This window comes from Sebastes fasciatus, chromosome 14, assembly GCF_043250625.1.
Source record: "Sebastes fasciatus isolate fSebFas1 chromosome 14, fSebFas1.pri, whole genome shotgun sequence".
Taxonomy (NCBI): Eukaryota; Metazoa; Chordata; class Actinopteri; order Perciformes; family Sebastidae; genus Sebastes; species Sebastes fasciatus.
In genome coordinates, this window is record NC_133808.1 from 33,886,425 (window position 1) to 33,908,439 (window position 22,015).

Genomic DNA, 22,015 nt, shown 5'->3' on the forward strand with positions numbered 1-22,015 from the left:
ACCCTTACCCTCTCCACATCTGGCTCTAACCCTAGCCCTCTCCACATCTAACCCTGACCCTTACCCTCTCCACATCTAACCCTAACGCTTACCCTCTCCACATCTGGCTCTAACCCTAACCCTCTCCACATCTAACCCTAACACTCTCCACATCTGGCTCTAACCCTGACACTCTCCACATCTTGCTCTAACCCTTACCCTCTCCACATCTGGCTCTAACCCTTACCCTCTCCACATCTAACCCTAACCCTTACCCTCTCCACATCTGGCTCTAACCCTAACCCTCTCCACATCTAACCCTAACCCTGACACTCTCCACATCTGGCTCTAACCCTGACACTCTCCACATCTGGCTCTAACCCTTACCCTCTCCACATCTAACCCTAACCCTTACCCACTCCACATCTGACTCTAACCCTAACCCTCTCCACATCTAATCCTAACCCTGACACTCTCCACATCTGGCTCTAACCATTCCCTTCTCCACATCTAACCCTAACACTCTCCACATCTGGCTCTAACCCTGACACTCTCCACATCTGGCTCTAACCCTTACCCTCTCCACATCTGGCTCTAACCCTAACCCTCTCCACATCTGGCCCTAACCCTAACCCTCTCCACATCTGGCCCTAACCCTAACCCTCTCCACATCTGGCCCTAACCCTGACACTCTCCACATCTGGCTCTAACCCTGACACGCTCCACATCTGGCTCTAACCCTTACCCTCTCCACATCTGGCTCTAACCCTAACCCTCTCCACATCTAACCCTAACACTCTCCACATCTGGCTCTAACCCTGACACTCTCCACATCTGGCTCTAACCCTTACCCTCTCCACATCTGGCTCTAACCCTAGCCCTCTCCACATCTAACCCTGACCCTTACCCTCTCCACATCTAACCCTAACGCTTACCCTCTCCACATCTGGCTATAACCCTAACCCTCTCCACATCTAACCCTAACACTCTCCACATCTGGCTCTAACCCTGACACTCTTCACATCTGGCTCTAATCCTTACCCTCTCTACATCTAACCCTAACCCTTACCCTCTCCACATCTAACCCTAACCCTTACCCTCTCCACATCTGGCTCTAACCCTAATCCTCTCCACATCTGGCTCTAACCCTAACCCTCTCCACATCTAACCCTAACCCTGACACTCTCCACATCTGGCTCTAACCCTGACACTCTCCACATCTGGCTCTAACCCTAACCCTCTCCACATCAAACCCTAACCCTGACACTCTCCACATCTGGCTCTAACCCTGACACTCTCCACATCTGGCTCTAACCCTGACACTCTCCACATCTGGCTCTAACCCTTACCCTCTCCACATCTGGCTCTAACCCTAGCCCTCTCCACATCTGGCCCTAACCCTAACCCTCTCCACATCTGGCTCTAACCCTGACACTCTCCACATCTGGCCCTAACCCTAACCCTCTCCACATCTGGCTCTAACCCTAACCCTCTCCACATCTGGCTCTAACCCTAGCCCTCTCCACATCTAACCCTAACACTCTCTCTAACCCTAGCCCTCTCCACATCTAACCCTAACACTCTCCACATCTGGCTCTAACCCTTACCCTCTCCACATCTGGCTCTAACCCTAACCCTCTCCACATCTGACCCTAATACTCTCCACATCTGGCTCTAACCCTTACCCTCTCCACATCTGGCCCTAACCCTAACCCTCTCCACATCTGGCCCTAACCCTAACCCTCTCCACATCTGGCTCTAACCCTGACACTCTCCACATCTGGCTCCAACCCTGACACTCTCCACATCTGGCTCTAACCATTACCCTCTCCACATCTAACCCTAACACTCTCCACATCTGGCTCTAACCCTGACACTCTCCACATCTGGCTCTAACCCTTACCCTCTCCACATCTGGCTCTAACCCTAACCCTCTCCACATCTGGCCCTAACCCTAACCCTCTCCACATCTGGCCCTAACCCTAACCCTCTCCACATCTGGCCCTAACCCTGACACTCTCCACATCTGGCTCTAATCCTGACACTCTCCACATCTGGCTCTAACCCTTACCCTCTCCACATCTGGCTCTAACCCTAACCCTCTCCACATCTAACCCTAACACTCTCCACATCTGGCTCTAACCCTGACACTCTCCACATCTGGCTCTAACCCTTACCCTCTCCACATCTGGCTCTAACCCTAGCCCTCTCCACATCTAACCCTGACCCTTACCCTCTCCACATCTAACCCTAACCCTTACCCTCTCCACATCTGGCTCTAACCCTTACCCTCTCCACATCTAACCCTAACCCTTACCCTCTCCACATCTGGCTCTAACCCTAACCCTCTCCACATCTAACCCTAACCCTGACACTCTCCACATCTGGCTCTAACCCTGACACTCTCCACATCTGGCTCTAACCCTTACCCTCTCCACATCTAACCCTAACCCTTACCCACTCCACATCTGGCTCTAACCCTAACCCTATCCACATCTAATCCTAACCCTGACACTCTCCACATCTGGCTCTAACCATTACCCTCTCCACATCTAACCCTAACACTCTCCACATCTGGCTCTAACCCTAACCCTCTCCACATCTGGCTCTAACCCTGACACTCTCCACATCTGGCTCCAACCCTGACACTCTCCACATCTGGCTCTAACCATTACCCTCTCCACATCTAACCCTAACACTCTCCACATCTGGCTCTAACCCTGACACTCTCCACATCTGGCTCTAACCCTTACCCTCTCCACATCTGGCTCTAACCCTAACCCTCTCCACATCTGGCCCTAACCCTAACCCTCTCCACATCTGGCCCTAACCCTAACCCTCTCCACATCTGGCCCTAACCCTGACACTCTCCACATCTGGCTCTAATCCTGACACTCTCCACATCTGGCTCTAACCCTTACCCTCTCCACATCTGGCTCTAACCCTAACCCTCTCCACATCTAACCCTAACACTCTCCACATCTGGCTCTAACCCTGACACTCTCCACATCTGGCTCTAACCCTTACCCTCTCCACATCTGGCTCTAACCCTAGCCCTCTCCACATCTAACCCTGACCCTTACCCTCTCCACATCTAACCCTAACGCTTACCCTCTCCACATCTGGCTCTAACCCTAACCCTCTCCACATCTAACCCTAACACTCTCCACATCTGGCTCTAACCCTGACACTCTCCACATCTTGCTCTAACCCTTACCCTCTCCACATCTGGCTCTAACCCTTACCCTCTCCACATCTAACCCTAACCCTTACCCTCTCCACATCTGGCTCTAACCCTAACCCTCTCCACATCTAACCCTAACCCTGACACTCTCCACATCTGGCTCTAACCCTGACACTCTCCACATCTGGCTCTAACCCTTACCCTCTCCACATCTAACCCTAACCCTTACCCACTCCACATCTGACTCTAACCCTAACCCTCTCCACATCTAATCCTAACCCTGACACTCTCCACATCTGGCTCTAACCATTCCCTTCTCCACATCTAACCCTAACACTCTCCACATCTGGCTCTAACCCTGACACTCTCCACATCTGGCTCTAACCCTTACCCTCTCCACATCTGGCTCTAACCCTAACCCTCTCCACATCTGGCCCTAACCCTAACCCTCTCCACATCTGGCCCTAACCCTAACCCTCTCCACATCTGGCCCTAACCCTAACCCTCTCCACATCTGGCCCTAACCCTGACACTCTCCACATCTGGCTCTAATCCTGACACTCTCCACATCTGGCTCTAACCCTTACCCTCTCCACATCTGGCTCTAACCCTAACCCTCTCCACATCTAACCCTAACACTCTCCACATCTGGCTCTAACCCTGACACTCTCCACATCTGGCTCTAACCCTTACCCTCTCCACATCTGGCTCTAACCCTAGCCCTCTCCACATCTAACCCTGACCCTTACCCTCTCCACATCTAACCCTAACCCTTACCCTCTCCACATCTGGCTCTAACCCTTACCCTCTCCACATCTAACCCTAACCCTTACCCTCTCCACATCTGGCTCTAACCCTAACCCTCTCCACATCTAACCCTAACCCTGACACTCTCCACATCTGGCTCTAACCCTGACACTCTCCACATCTGGCTCTAACCCTTACCCTCTCCACATCTAACCCTAACCCTTACCCACTCCACATCTGGCTCTAACCCTAACCCTATCCACATCTAATCCTAACCCTGACACTCTCCACATCTGGCTCTAACCATTACCCTCTCCACATCTAACCCTAACACTCTCCACATCTGGCTCTAACCCTAACCCTCTCCACATCTGGCTCTAACCCTGACACTCTCCACATCTGGCTCCAACCCTGACACTCTCCACATCTGGCTCTAACCATTACCCTCTCCACATCTAACCCTAACACTCTCCACATCTGGCTCTAACCCTGACACTCTCCACATCTGGCTCTAACCCTTACCCTCTCCACATCTGGCTCTAACCCTAACCCTCTCCACATCTGGCCCTAACCCTAACCCTCTCCACATCTGGCCCTAACCCTAACCCTCTCCACATCTGGCCCTAACCCTGACACTCTCCACATCTGGCTCTAATCCTGACACTCTCCACATCTGGCTCTAACCCTTACCCTCTCCACATCTGGCTCTAACCCTAACCCTCTCCACATCTAACCCTAACACTCTCCACATCTGGCTCTAACCCTGACACTCTCCACATCTGGCTCTAACCCTTACCCTCTCCACATCTGGCTCTAACCCTAGCCCTCTCCACATCTAACCCTGACCCTTACCCTCTCCACATCTAACCCTAACGCTTACCCTCTCCACATCTGGCTCTAACCCTAACCCTCTCCACATCTAACCCTAACACTCTCCACATCTGGCTCTAACCCTGACACTCTCCACATCTTGCTCTAACCCTTACCCTCTCCACATCTGGCTCTAACCCTTACCCTCTCCACATCTAACCCTAACCCTTACCCTCTCCACATCTGGCTCTAACCCTAACCCTCTCCACATCTAACCCTAACCCTGACACTCTCCACATCTGGCTCTAACCCTGACACTCTCCACATCTGGCTCTAACCCTTACCCTCTCCACATCTAACCCTAACCCTTACCCACTCCACATCTGACTCTAACCCTAACCCTCTCCACATCTAATCCTAACCCTGACACTCTCCACATCTGGCTCTAACCATTCCCTTCTCCACATCTAACCCTAACACTCTCCACATCTGGCTCTAACCCTGACACTCTCCACATCTGGCTCTAACCCTTACCCTCTCCACATCTGGCTCTAACCCTAACCCTCTCCACATCTGGCCCTAACCCTAACCCTCTCCACATCTGGCCCTAACCCTAACCCTCTCCACATCTGGCCCTAACCCTGACACTCTCCACATCTGGCTCTAACCCTGACACGCTCCACATCTGGCTCTAACCCTTACCCTCTCCACATCTGGCTCTAACCCTAACCCTCTCCACATCTAACCCTAACACTCTCCACATCTGGCTCTAACCCTGACACTCTCCACATCTGGCTCTAACCCTTACCCTCTCCACATCTGGCTCTAACCCTAGCCCTCTCCACATCTAACCCTGACCCTTACCCTCTCCACATCTAACCCTAACGCTTACCCTCTCCACATCTGGCTATAACCCTAACCCTCTCCACATCTAACCCTAACACTCTCCACATCTGGCTCTAACCCTGACACTCTTCACATCTGGCTCTAATCCTTACCCTCTCTACATCTAACCCTAACCCTTACCCTCTCCACATCTAACCCTAACCCTTACCCTCTCCACATCTGGCTCTAACCCTAATCCTCTCCACATCTGGCTCTAACCCTAACCCTCTCCACATCTAACCCTAACCCTGACACTCTCCACATCTGGCTCTAACCCTGACACTCTCCACATCTGGCTCTAACCCTAACCCTCTCCACATCAAACCCTAACCCTGACACTCTCCACATCTGGCTCTAACCCTGACACTCTCCACATCTGGCTCTAACCCTGACACTCTCCACATCTGGCTCTAACCCTTACCCTCTCCACATCTGGCTCTAACCCTAGCCCTCTCCACATCTGGCCCTAACCCTAACCCTCTCCACATCTGGCTCTAACCCTGACACTCTCCACATCTGGCCCTAACCCTGACACTCTCCACATCTGGCTCTAACCCTGACACTCCACATCTGGCTCTAACCCTTACCCTCTCCACATCTGGCTCTAACCCTAACCCTCTCCACATCTAACCCTAACCCTGACACTCTCCACATCTGGCTCTAATCCTAACCCTCTCCACATCTGGCCCTAACCCTTACCCTCTCCACATCTAACCCTAACCCTTACCCTCTCCACATCTGGCTCTAACCCTAACCCTCTCCACATCTGGCCCTAACCCTAGCCCTCTCCACATCTGGCCCTAACCCTAACCCTCTCCACATCTGGCTCTAACCCTAACCCTCTCCACATCAAACCCTAACCCTGACACTCTCCACATCTGGCTCTAACCCTGACACTCTCCACATCTGGCTCTAACCCTGACACTCTCCACATCTGGCTCTAACCCTTACCCTCTCCACATCTGGCCATAACCCTAACCCTCTCCACATCTGGCTCTAACCCTGACACTCTCCACATCTGGCCCTAACCCTAACCCTCTCCACATCTGGCTCTAACCCTTACCCTCTCCACATCTGGCTCTAACCCTTACCCTCTCTACATCTAACCCTAACCCTTACCCTCTCCACATCTGGCTCTAACCCTAACACTCTCCACATCTGGCCCTAACCCTAACCCTCTCCACATCTGGCCCTAACCCTAACCCTCTCCACATCTGGCTCTAACCCTGACACTCTCCACATCTGGCTTTAACCGTTACCCTCTCCATATCTGGCTCTAACCCTGACACTCTCCACATCTGGCTCTAACCCTTACCCTCTCCACATCTGGCTCTAACCCTAGCCCTGTCCACATCTAACCCTAACCCTTACCCTCTCCACATCTAACCCTAACCCTTACCCACTCCACATCTGACTCTAACCCTAACCCTCTCCACATCTAATCCTAACCCTGACACTCTCCACATCTGGCTCTAACCATTCCCTTCTCCACATCTAACCCTAACACTCTCCACATCTGGCTCTAACCCTGACACTCTCCACATCTGGCTCTAACCCTTACCCTCTCCACATCTGGCTCTAACCCTAACCCTCTCCACATCTGGCCCTAACCCTAACCCTCTCCACATCTGGCCCTAACCCTAACCCTCTCCACATCTGGCCCTAACCCTGACACTCTCCACATCTGGCTCTAACCCTGACACGCTCCACATCTGGCTCTAACCCTTACCCTCTCCACATCTGGCTCTAACCCTAACCCTCTCCACATCTAACCCTAACACTCTCCACATCTGGCTCTAACCCTGACACTCTCCACATCTGGCTCTAACCCTTACCCTCTCCACATCTGGCTCTAACCCTAGCCCTCTCCACATCTAACCCTGACCCTTACCCTCTCCACATCTAACCCTAACGCTTACCCTCTCCACATCTGGCTATAACCCTAACCCTCTCCACATCTAACCCTAACACTCTCCACATCTGGCTCTAACCCTGACACTCTTCACATCTGGCTCTAATCCTTACCCTCTCTACATCTAACCCTAACCCTTACCCTCTCCACATCTAACCCTAACCCTTACCCTCTCCACATCTGGCTCTAACCCTAATCCTCTCCACATCTGGCTCTAACCCTAACCCTCTCCACATCTAACCCTAACCCTGACACTCTCCACATCTGGCTCTAACCCTGACACTCTCCACATCTGGCTCTAACCCTAACCCTCTCCACATCAAACCCTAACCCTGACACTCTCCACATCTGGCTCTAACCCTGACACTCTCCACATCTGGCTCTAACCCTGACACTCTCCACATCTGGCTCTAACCCTTACCCTCTCCACATCTGGCTCTAACCCTAGCCCTCTCCACATCTGGCCCTAACCCTAACCCTCTCCACATCTGGCTCTAACCCTGACACTCTCCACATCTGGCCCTAACCCTGACACTCTCCACATCTGGCTCTAACCCTGACACTCCACATCTGGCTCTAACCCTTACCCTCTCCACATCTGGCTCTAACCCTAACCCTCTCCACATCTAACCCTAACCCTGACACTCTCCACATCTGGCTCTAATCCTAACCCTCTCCACATCTGGCCCTAACCCTTACCCTCTCCACATCTAACCCTAACCCTTACCCTCTCCACATCTGGCTCTAACCCTAACCCTCTCCACATCTGGCCCTAACCCTAGCCCTCTCCACATCTGGCCCTAACCCTAACCCTCTCCACATCTGGCTCTAACCCTAACCCTCTCCACATCAAACCCTAACCCTGACACTCTCCACATCTGGCTCTAACCCTGACACTCTCCACATCTGGCTCTAACCCTGACACTCTCCACATCTGGCTCTAACCCTTACCCTCTCCACATCTGGCTCTAACCCTAGCCCTCTCCACATCTGGCCATAACCCTAACCCTCTCCACATCTGGCTCTAACCCTGACACTCTCCACATCTGGCCCTAACCCTAACCCTCTCCACATCTGGCTCTAACCCTTACCCTCTCCACATCTGGCTCTAACCCTTACCCTCTCTACATCTAACCCTAACCCTTACCCTCTCCACATCTGGCTCTAACCCTAACACTCTCCACATCTGGCCCTAACCCTAACCCTCTCCACATCTGGCCCTAACCCTAACCCTCTCCACATCTGGCTCTAACCCTGACACTCTCCACATCTGGCTTTAACCGTTACCCTCTCCATATCTGGCTCTAACCCTGACACTCTCCACATCTGGCTCTAACCCTTACCCTCTCCACATCTGGCTCTAACCCTAGCCCTGTCCACATCTAACCCTAACCCTTACCCTCTCCACATCTAACCCTAACCCTTACCCTCTCCACATCTGGCTCTAACCCTAACCCTCTCCACATCTGGCCCTAACCCTAACCCTCTCCACATCTGGCCCTAACCCTGACACTCTCCACATCTGGCTCTAACCCTGACACTCCACATCTGGCTCTAACCCTTACCCTCTCCACATCTGGCTCTAACCCTAACCCTCTCCACATCTAACCCTAACCCTGACACTCTCCACATCTGGCTCTAACCCTGACCCTCTCCACATCTGGCTATAACCCTTACCCTCTCCACATCTAACCCTAACACTCTTCACATCTGGCTCTAACCCTTACCCTCTCCACATCTGGCCCTAACCCTAACCCTCTCCACATCTGGCCCTAACCCTAACCCTCTCCACATCTGGCTCTAACCCTGACACTCTCCACATCTGGCTCCAACCCTAACACTCTCCACATCTGGCTCTAACCCTTACCCTCTCCACATCTGGCCCTAACCCTAACCCTCTCCACATCTGGCCCTAACTCTAACCCTCTCCACATCTGGCCCTAACCCTGACACTCTCCACATCTGGCTCTAACCCTGACACGCTCCACATCTGGCTCTAACCCTTACCCTCTTCACATCTGGCTCTAACCCTAACCCTCTCCACATCTAACCCTAACACTCTCCACATCTGGCTCTAACCCTGACACTCTCCACATCTGGCTCTAACCCTTACCCTCTCCACATCTGGCTCTAACCCTAACCCTCTCCACATCTAACCCTAACCCTGACACTCTCCACATCTGGCTCTAATCCTAACCCTCTCCACATCTGGCCCTAACCCTTACCCTCTCCACATCTAACCCTAACCCTTACCCTCTCCACATCTGGCTCTAACCCTAACCCTCTCCACATCTGGCCCTAACCCTAGCCCTCTCCACATCTGGCCCTAACCCTAACCCTCTCCACATCTGGCTCTAACCCTAACCCTCTCCACATCAAACCCTAACCCTGACACTCTCCACATCTGGCTCTAACCCTGACACTCTCCACATCTGGCTCTAACCCTGACACTCTCCGCATCTGGCTCTAACCCTTACCCTCTCCACATCTGGCTCTAACCCTAGCCCTCTCCACATCTGGCCATAACCCTAACCCTCTCCACATCTGGCTCTAACCCTGACACTCTCCACATCTGGCCCTAACCCTAACCCTCTCCACATCTGGCTCTAACCCTTACCCTCTCCACATCTGGCTCTAACCCTTACCCTCTCTACATCTAACCCTAACCCTTACCCTCTTCACATCTGGCTCTAACCCTAACACTCTCCACATCTGGCCCTAACCCTAACCCTCTCCACATCTGGCCCTAACCCTAACCCTCTCCACATCTGGCTCCAATCCTGACACTCTCCACATCTGGCTTTAACCGTTACCCTCTCCATATCTGGCTCTAACCCTGACACTCTCCACATCTGGCTCTAACCCTTACCCTCTCCACATCTGGCTCTAACCCTAGCCCTGTCCACATCTAACCCTAACCCTTACCCTCTCCACATCTAACCCTAACCCTTACCCTCTCCACATCTGGCTCTAACCCTAACCCTCTCCACATCTGGCCCTAACCCTAACCCTCTCCACATCTGGCCCTAACCCTGACACTCTCCACATCTGGCTCTAACCCTGACACTCCACATCTGGCTCTAACCCTTACCCTCTCCACATCTGGCTCTAACCCTAACCCTCTCCACATCTAACCCTAACCCTGACACTCTCCACATCTGGCTCTAACCCTGACCCTCTCCACATCTGGCTATAACCCTTACCCTCTCCACATCTAACCCTAACACTCTCCACATCTGGCTCTAACCCTTACCCTCTCCACATCTGGCCCTAACCCTAACCCTCTCCACATCTGGCCCTAACCCTAACCCTCTCCACATCTGGCTCTAACCCTGACACTCTCCACATCTGGCTCCAACCCTAACACTCTCCACATCTGGCTCTAACCCTTACCCTCTCCACATCTGGCCCTAACCCTAACCCTCTCCACATCTGGCCCTAACTCTAACCCTCTCCACATCTGGCTCTAACCCTGACACTCTCCACATCTGGCTCTAATCCTAACCCTCTCCACATCTGGCCCTAACCCTTACCCTCTCCACATCTAACCCTAACCCTTACCCTCTCCACATCTGGCTCTAACCCTAACCCTCTCCACATCTGGCCCTAACCCTAGCCCTGTCCACATCTAACCCTAACCCTTACCCTCTCCACATCTAACCCTAACCCTAACCCTCTCCACATCTGGCCCTAACCCTGACACTCTCAACATCTGGCTCTAACCCTGACACTCCACATCTGGCTCTAACCCTTACCCTCTCCACATCTGGCTCTAACCCTAACCCTCTCCACATCTAACCCTAACCCTGACACTCTCCACATCTGGCTCTAACCCTGACCCTCTCCACATCTGGCTCTAACCCTTACCCTCTCCACATCTAACCCTAACACTCTCCACATCTGGCTCTAACCCTTACCCTCTCCACATCTGGCCCTAACCCTAACCCTCTCCACATCTGGCCCTAACCCTAACCCTCTCCACATCTGGCTCTAACCCTGACACTCTCCACATCTGGCTCCAACCCTAACACTCTCCACATCTGGCTCTAACCCTTACCCTCTCCACATCTGGCCCTAACCCTAACCCTCTCCACATCTGGCCCTAACCCTAACCCTCTCCACATCTGGCTCTAACCCTGACACTCTCCACATCTGGCTCTAATCCTAACCCTCTCCACATCTGGCCCTAACCCTTACCCTCTCCACATCTAACCCTAACCCTTACCCTCTCCACATCTGGCTCTAACCCTAACCCTCTCCACATCTGGCCCTAACCCTAGCCCTCTCCACATCTGGCCCTAACCCTAACCCTCTCCACATCTGGCTCTAACCCTAACGCTCTCCACATCAAACCCTAACCCTGACACTCTCCACATCTGGCTCTAACCCTGACACTCTCCACATCTGGCTCTAACCCTGACACTCTCCACATCTGGCTCTAACCCTTACCCTCTCCACATCTGGCTCTAACCCTAGCCCTCTCCACATCTGGCCATAACCCTAACCCTCTCCACATCTGGCTCTAACCCTGACACTCTCCACATCTGGCCCTAACCCTAACCCTCTCCACATATGGCTCTAACCCTTACCCTCTCCACATCTGGCTCTAACCCTTACCCTCTCTACATCTAACCCTAACCCTTACCCTCTCCACATCTGGCTCTAACCCTAACACTCTCCACATCTGGCCCTAACCCTAATCCTCTCCACATCTGGCCCTAACCCTAACCCTCTCCACATCTAACCCTAGCCCTGACACTCTCCACATCTGGCTCTAACCCTGACACTCTCCACATCTGGCTCTAACCGTTACCCTCTCCATATCTGGCTCTAACCCTGACACTCTCCACATCTGGCTCTAACCCTTACCCTCTCCACATCTGGCTCTAACCCTAGCCCTGTCCACATCTAACCCTAACCCTTACCCTCTCCACATCTGGCTCTAACCCTAACCCTCTCCACATCTGGCCCTAACCCTAACCCTCTCCACATCTGGCCCTAACCCTGACACTCTCCACATCTGGCTCTAACCCTGACACTCCACATCTGGCTCTAACCCTTACCCTCTCCACATCTGGCTCTAACCCTAACCCTCCCCACATCTAACCCTAACCCTGACACTCTCCACATCTGGCTCGAACCCTGACACTCTCCACATCTGGCTCTAACCCTTACCCTCTCCACATCTGGCTCTAACCCTAGCCCTCTCCACATCTGGCCATAACCCTAACCCTCTTCACATCTGGCTCTAACCCTGACACTCTCCACATCTGGCCCTAACCCTAACCCTCTCCACATCTGGCTCTAACCTTTACCCTCTCCACATCTGGCTCTAACCCTTACCCTCTCCACATCTAACCCTAACCCTTACCCTCTCCACATCTGGCTCTAACCCTAACACTCTCCACATCTGGCTCTAACCCTGACCCTCTCCACATCTGGCTCTAACCCTAACCCTCTCCACATCTAACCCTAACCCTGACACTCTCCACATCTGGCTCTAACCATTACCCTCTCCACATCTGGCTCTAACCATTACCCTCTCCACATCTAACCCTAACACTCTCCACATCTGGCTCTAACCCTGAACCTCTCCACATCTGGCTCTAACCCTTACCCTCTCCACATCTAACCCTAACACTCTCCACATCTGGCTCTAACCCTTACCCTCTCCACATCTGGCCCTAACCCTAACCCTCTCCACATCTGGCCCTAACCCTAACCCTCTCCACATCTGGCTCTAACCCTGACACTCTCCACATCTGGCTCCAACCCTAACACTCTCCACATCTGGCTCTAACCCTTACCATCTCCACATCTGGCCCTAACCCTAACCCTCTCCACCTCTGGCCCTAACCCTAACCCTCTCCACATCTGGCTCTAACCCTGACACTCTCCACATCTGGCTCTAATCCTAACCCTCTCCACATCTGGCCCTAACCCTTACCCTCTCCACATCTAACCCTAACCCTTACCCTCTCCACATCTGGCTCTAACCCTAACCCTCTCCACATCTGGCCCTAACCCTAGCCCTCTCCACATCTGGCCCTAACCCTAACCCTCTCCACATCTGGCTCTAACCCTAACCTTCTCCACATCAAACCCTAACCCTGACACTCTCCACATCTGGCTCTAACCCTGACACTCTCCACATCTGGCTCTAACCCTGACACTCTCCACATCTGGCTCTAACCCTTACCCTCTCCACATCTGGCTCTAACCCTAGCCCTCTCCACATCTGGCCATAACCCTAACCCTCTTCACATCTGGCTCTAACCCTGACACTCTCCACATCTGGCCCTAACCCTAACCCTCTCCACATCTGGCTCTAACCCTTACCCTCTCCACATCTGGCTCTAACCCTTACCCTCTCTACATCTAACCTTAACCCTTACCCTCTCCACATCTGGCTCTAACCCTAACACTCTCCACATCTGGCCCTAACCCTCTCCACATCTGGCCCTAACCCTAACCCTCTCCACATCTAACCCTAGCCCTGACACTCTCCACATCTGGCTCTAACCCTGACACTCTCCACATCTGGCTCTAACCGTTACCCTCTCCATATCTGGCTCTAACCCTGACACTCTCCACATCTGGCTCTAACCCTTACCCTCTCCACATCTGGCTCTAACCCTAGCCCTGTCCACATCTAACCCTAACCCTTACCCTCTCCACATCTAACCCTAACCCTTACCCTCTCCACATCTGGCTCTAACCCTAACCCTCTCCACATCTGGCCCTAACCCTAACCCTCTCCACATCTGGCCCTAACCCTGACACTCTCCACATCTGGCTCTAACCCTGACACTCCACATCTGGCTCTAACCCTTACCCTCTCCACATCTGGCTCTAACCCTAACCCTCTCCACATCTAACCCTAACCCTGACACTCTCCACATCTGGCTCGAACCCTGACACTCTACACATCTGGCTCTAACCCTTACCCTCTCCACATCTGGCTCTAACCCTAGCCCTCTCCACATCTGGCCATAACCCTAACCCTCTCCACATCTGGCTCTAACCCTGACACTCTCCACATCTGGCCCTAACCCTAACCCTCTCCACATCTGGCTCTAACCCTTACCCTCTCCACATCTGGCTCTAACCCTTACCCTCTCCACATCTAACCCTAACCCTTACCCTCTCCACATCTGGCTCTAACCCTAACACTCTCCACATCTGCCCCTAACCCTAACCCTCTCCACATCTGGCCCTAACCCTAACCCTCTCCACATCTAACCCTAGCCCTGACACTCTCCACATCTGGCTCTAACCCTGACACTCTCCACATCTGGCTCTAACCGTTACCCTCTCCATATCTGGCTCTAACCCTGACACTCTCCACATCTGGCTCTAACCCTTACCCTCTCCACATCTGGCTCTAACCCTGACACTCTCCACATCTGGCTCTAACCGTTACCCTCTCCATATCTGGCTCTAACCCTTACCCTCTCCACATCTAACCCTAACCCTTACCCTCTCCACATCTGGCTCTAACCCTAACCCTCTCCACATCTGGCCCTAACCCTAGCCCTCTCCACATCTGGCCCTAACCCTAACCCTCTCCACATCTGGCTCTAACCCTAACCCTCTCCACATCAAACCCTAACCCTGACACTCTCCACATCTGGCTCTAACCCTGACACTCTCCACATCTGGCTCTAACCCTGACACTCTCCACATCTGGCTCTAACCCTTACCCTCTCCACATCTGGCTCTAACCCTAGCCCTCTCCACATCTGGCCATAACCCTAACCCTCTCCACATCTGGCTCTAACCCTGACACTCTCCACATCTGGCCCTAACCCTAACCCTCTCCACATCTGGCTCTAACCCTTACCCTCTCCACATCTGGCTCTAACCCTTACCCTCTCTACATCTAACCTTAACCCTTACCCTCTCCACATCTGGCTCTAACCCTAACACTCTCCACATCTGGCCCTAACCCTAACCCTCTCCACATCTGGCCCTAACCCTAACCCTCTCCACATCTAACCCTAGCCCTGACACTCTCCACATCTGGCTCTAACCCTGACACTCTCCACATCTGGCTCTAACCGTTACCCTCTCCATATCTGGCTCTAACCCTGACACTCTCCACATCTGGCTCTAACCCTTACCCTCTCCACATCTGGCTCTAACCCTAGCCCTGTCCACATCTAACCCTAACCCTTACCCTCTCCACATCTAACCCTAACCCTTACCCTCTCCACATCTGGCTCTAACCCTAACCCTCTCCACATCTGGCCCTAACCCTAACCCTCTCCACATCTGGCCATAACCCTAACCCTCTCCACATCTGGCTCTAACCCTGACACTCTCCACATCTGGCCCTAACCCTAACCCTCTCCACATCTGGCTCTAACCCTTACCCTCTCCACATCTGGCTCTAACCCTTACCCTCTCTACATCTAACCTTAACCCTTACCCTCTCCACATCTGGCTCTAACCCTAACACTCTCCACATCTGGCCCTAACCCTAACCCTCTCCACATCTGGCCCTAACCCTAACCCTCTCCACATCTAACCCTAGCCCTGACACTCTCCACATCTGGCTCTAACCCTGACACTCTCCACATCTGGCTCTAACCGTTACCCTCTCCATATCTGGCTCTAACCCTGACACTCTCCACATCTGGCTCTAACCCTTACCCTCTCCACATCTGGCTCTAACCCTAGCCCTGTCCACATCTAACCCTAACCCTTACCCTCTCCACATCTAACCCTAACCCTTACCCTCTCCACATCTGGCTCTAACCCTAACCCTCTCCACATCTGGCCCTAACCCTAACCCTCTCCACATCTGGCCCTAACCCTGACACTCTCCACATCTGGCTCTAACCCTGACACTCCACATCTGGCTCTAACCCTTACCCTCTCCACATCTGGCTCTAACCCTTACCCTCTCCACATCTAACCCTAACCCTTACCCTCTCCACATCTGGCTCTAACCCTAACACTCTTCACATCTGGCTCTAACCCTTACCCTCTCCACATCTGGCTCTAACCCTAGCCCTCTCCACATCTGGCCATAACCCTAACCCTCTCCACATCTGGCTCTAACCCTGACACTCTCCACATCTGGCCCTAACCCTAACCCTCTCCACATCTGGCTCTAACCCTTACCCTCTCCACATCTGGCTCTAACCCTTACCCTCTCTACATCTAACCTTAACCCTTACCCTCTCCACATCTGGCTCTAACCCTAACACTCTCCACATCTGGCCCTAACCCTAACCCTCTCCACATCTGGCCCTAACCCTAACCCTCTCCACATCTAACCCTAGCCCTGACACTCTCCACATCTGGCTCTAACCCTGACACTCTCCACATCTGGCTCTAACCGTTACCCTCTCCATATCTGGCTCTAACCCTGACACTCTCCACATCTGGCTCTAACCCTTACCCTCTCCACATCTGGCTCTAACCCTAGCCCTGTCCACATCTAACCCTAACCCTTACCCTCTCCACATCTAACCCTAACCCTTACCCTCTCCACATCTGGCTCTAACCCTAACCCTCTCCACATCTGGCCCTAACCCTAACCCTCTCCACATCTGGCCCTAACCCTGACACTCTCCACATCTGGCTCTAACCCTGACACTCCACATCTGGCTCTAACCCTTACCCTCTCCACATCTGGCTCTAACCCTTACCCTCTCCACATCTAACCCTAACCCTTACCCTCTCCACATCTGGCTCTAACCCTAACACTCTTCACATCTGGCTCTAACCCTGACCCTCTCCACATCTGGCTCTAACCCTAACCCTCTCCACATCTAACCCTAACCCTTACCCTCTCCACATCTGGCTCTAACCCTAACCCTCTCCACATCTGGCCCTAACCCTAGCCCTCTCCACATCTGGCCCTAACCCTAACCCTCTCCACATCTGGCTCTAACCCTGACACTCTCCACATCTGGCTCCAACCCTAACACTCTCCACATCTGGCTCTAACCCTTACCCTCTCCACATCTGGCCCTAACCCTAACCCTCTCCACATCTGGCCCTAACCCTAACCCTCTCCACATCTGGCTCTAACCCTGACACTCTCCACATCTGGCTCTAATCCTAACCCTCTCCACATCTGGCCCTAACCCTTACCCTCTCCACATCTAACCCTAACCCTTACCCTCTCCACATCTGGCTCTAACCCTAACCCTCTCCACATCTGGCCCTAACCCTAGCCCTCTCCACATCTGGCCCTAACCCTAACCCTCTCCACATCTGGCTCTAACCCTAACCCTCTCCACATCAAACCCTAACCCTGACACTCTCCACATCTGGCTCTAACCCTGACACTCTCCACATCTGGCTCTAACCCTGACACTCTCCACATCTGGCTCTAACCCTTACCCTCTCCACATCTGGCTCTAACCCTAGCCCTCTCCACATCTGGCCATAACCCTAACCCTCTCCACATCTGGCTCTAACCCTGACACTCTCCACATCTGGCCCTAACCCTAACCCTCTCCACATATGGCTCTAACCCTTACCCTCTCCACATCTGGCTCTAACCCTTACCCTCTCTACATCTAACCCTAACCCTTACCCTCTCCACATCTGGCTCTAACCCTAACACTCTCCACATCTGGCCCTAACCCTAACCCTCTCCACATCTGGCCCTAACCCTAACCCTCTCCACATCTAACCCTAGCCCTGACACTCTCCACATCTGGCTCTAACCCTGACACTCTCCACATCTGGCTCTAACCGTTACCCTCTCCATATCTGGCTCTAACCCTGACACTCTCCACATCTGGCTCTAACCCTTACCCTCTCCACTTCTGGCTCTAACCCTAGCCCTGTCCACATCTAACCCTAACCCTTACCCTCTCCACATCTGGCTCTAACCCTAACCCTCTCCACATCTGGCCCTAACCCTAACCCTCTCCACATCTGGCCCTAACCCTGACACTCTCCACATCTGGCTCTAACCCTGACACTCCACATCTGGCTCTAACCCTTACCCTCTCCACATCTGGCTCTAACCCTAACCCTCTCCACATCTAACCCTAACCCTGACACTCTCCACATCTGGCTCGAACCCTGACACTCTCCACATCTGGCTCTAACCCTTACCCTCTCCACATCTGGCTCTAACCCTAGCCCTCTCCACATCTGGCCATAACCCTAACCCTCTCCACATCTGGCTCTAACCCTGACACTCTCCACATCTGGCCCTAACCCTAACCCTCTCCACATCTGGCTCTAACCCTTACCCTCTCCACATCTGGCTCTAACCCTTACCCTCTCCACATCTAACCCTAACCCTTACCCTCTCCACATCTGGCTCTAACCCTAACACTCTCCACATCTGGCTCTAACCCTGACCCTCTCCACATCTGGCTCTAACCCTAACCCTCTCCACATCTAACCCTAACCCTGACACTCTCCACATCTGGCTCTAACCATTACCCTCTCCACATCTGGCTCTAACCATTACCCTCTCCACATCTAACCCTAACACTCTCCACATCTGGCTCTAACCCTGACCCTCTCCACATCTGGCTCTAACCCTTACCCTCTCCACATCTAACCCTAACACTCTCCACATCTGGCTCTAACCCTTACCCTCTCCACATCTGGCCCTAACCCTAACCCTCTCCACATCTGGCCCTAACCCTAACCCTCTCCACATCTGGCTCTAACCCTGACACTCTCCACATCTGGCTCCAACCCTAACACTCTCCACATCTGGCTCTAACCCTTACCCTCTCCACATCTGGCCCTAACCCTTACCCTCTCCACATCTGGCCCTAACCCTAACCCTCTCCACATCTGGCTCTAACCCTGACACTCTCCACATCTGGCTCTAATCCTAACCCTCTCCACATCTGGCCCTAACCCTTACCCTCTCCACATCTAACCCTAACCCTTACCCTCTCCACATCTGGCTCTAACCCTAACCCTCTCCACATCTGGCCCTAACCCTAGCCCTCTCCACATCTGGCCCTAACCCTAACCCTCTCCACATCTGGCTCTAACCCTAACCCTCTCCACATCAAACCCTAACCCTGACACTCTCCACATCTGGCTCTAACCCTGACACTCTCCACATCTGGCTCTAACCCTGACACTCTCCACATCTGGCTCTAACCCTTACCCTCTCCACATCTGGCTCTAACCCTAGCCCTCTCCACATTTGGCCATAACCCTAACCCTCTCCACATCTGGCTCTAACCCTGACACTCTCCACATCTGGCCCTAACCCTAACCCTCTCCACATCTGGCTCTAACTCTTACCCTCTCCACATCTGGCTCTAACCCTTACCCTCTCTACATCTAACCTTAACCCTTACCCTCTCCACATCTGGCTCTAACCCTAACACTCTCCACATCTGGCCCTAACCCTCTCCACATCTGGCCCTAACCCTAACCCTCTCCACATCTAACCCTAGCCCTGACACTCTCCACATCTGGCTCTAACCCTGACACTCTCCACATCTGGCTCTAACCGTTACCCTCTCCATATCTGGCTCTAACCCTGACACTCTCCACATCTGGCTCTAACCCTTACCCTCTTCACATCTGGCTCTAACCCTAGCCCTGTCCACATCTAACCCTAACCCTTACCCTCTCCACATCTAACCCTAACCCTTACCCTCTCCACATCTGGCTCTAACCCTAACCCTCTCCACATCTGGCCCTAACCCTAACCCTCTCCACATCTGGCCCTAACCCTGACACTCTCCACATCTGGCTCTAACCCTGACACTCCACATCTGGCTCTAACCCTTACCCTCTCCACATCTGGCTCTAACCCTTACCCTCTCCACATCTAACCCTAACCCTTACCCTCTCCACATCTGGCTCTAACCCTAACACTCTCCACATCTGGCTCTAACCCTGACCCTCTCCACATCTGGCTCTAACCCTAACCCTCTCCACATCTAACCCTAACCCTTACCCTCTCCACATCTGGCTCTAACCCTAACCCTCTCCACATCTGGCCCTAACCCTAGCCCTCTCCACATCTGGCCCTAACCCTAACCCTCTCCACATCTGGCTCTAACCCTAACCCTCTCCACATCAAACCCTAACCCTGACACTCTCCACATCTGGCTCTAACCCTGACACTCTCCACATCTGGCTCTAACCCTTACCCTCTCCACATCTGGCTCTAACCCTAGCCCTCTCCACATCTGGCCATAACCCTAACCCTCTCCACATCTGGCTCTAACCCTGACACTCTCCACATCTGGCCCTAACCCTAACCCTCTCCACATCTGGCTCTAACCCTTACCCTCTCCACATCTGGCTCTAACCCTTACCCTCTCTACATCTAACCTTAACCCTTACCCTCTCCACATCTGGCTCTAACCCTAACACTCTCCACATCTGGCCCTAACCCTAACCCTCTCCACATCTGGCCCTAACCCTAACCCTCTCCACATCTAACCCTAGCCCTGACACTCTCCACATCTGGCTCTAACCCTGACACTCTCCACATCTGGCTCTAACCGTTACCCTCTCCATATCTGGCTCTAACCCTGACACTCTCCACATCTGGCTCTAACCCTTACCCTCTCCACATCTGGCTCTAACCCTAGCCCTGTCCACATCTAACCCTAACCCTTACCCTCTCCACATCTAACCCTAACCCTTACCCTCTCCACATCTGGCTCTAACCCTAACCCTCTCCACATCTGGCCCTAACCCTAACCCTCTCCACATCTGGCCCTAACCCTGACACTCTCCACATCTGGCTCTAACCCTGACACTCCACATCTGGCTCTAACCCTTACCCTCTCCACATCTGGCTCTAACCCTAACCCTCTCCACATCTAACCCTAACCCTGACACTCTCCACATCTGGCTCGAACCCTGACACTCTACACATCTGGCTCTAACCCTTACCCTCTCCACATCTGGCTCTAACCCTAGCCCTCTCCACATCTGGCCATAACCCTAACCCTCTCCACATCTGGCTCTAACCCTGACACTCTCCACATCTGGCCCTAACCCTAACCCTCTCCACATCTGGCTCTAACCCTTACCCTCTCCACATCTGGCTCTAACCCTTACCCTCTCCACATCTAACCCTAACCCTTACCCTCTCCACATCTGGCTCTAACCCTAACACTCTCCACATCTGCCCCTAACCCTAACCCTCTCCACATCTGGCCCTAACCCTAACCCTCTCCACATCTAACCCTAGCCCTGACACTCTCCACATCTGGCTCTAACCCTGACACTCTCCACATCTGGCTCTAACCGTTACCCTCTCCATATCTGGCTCTAACCCTGACACTCTCCACATCTGGCTCTAACCCTTACCCTCTCCACATCTGGCTCTAACCCTAGCCCTGTCCACATCTAACCCTAACCCTCTCCACATCTAACCCTAACCCTTACCCTCTCCACATCTGGCCCTAACCCTAACCCTCTCCACATCTGGCCCTAACCCCAACCCTCTCCACATCTGGCCCTAACCCTGACACTCTCCACATCTGGCTCTAACCCTGACACTCCACATCTGGCTCTAACCCTTA

At 53.2% G+C, this 22,015-nt stretch overlaps 1 protein-coding gene across 2 annotated transcripts in view; it reads right to left on the bottom strand.

Annotated features, from left to right (window-relative positions):
- The window catches only part of arhgap15 (Rho GTPase activating protein 15), a 59,424-nt gene that overhangs the window by 32,683 nt on the left and 4,726 nt on the right, over positions 1–22,015 (bottom strand). The window lies entirely within an intron of this gene.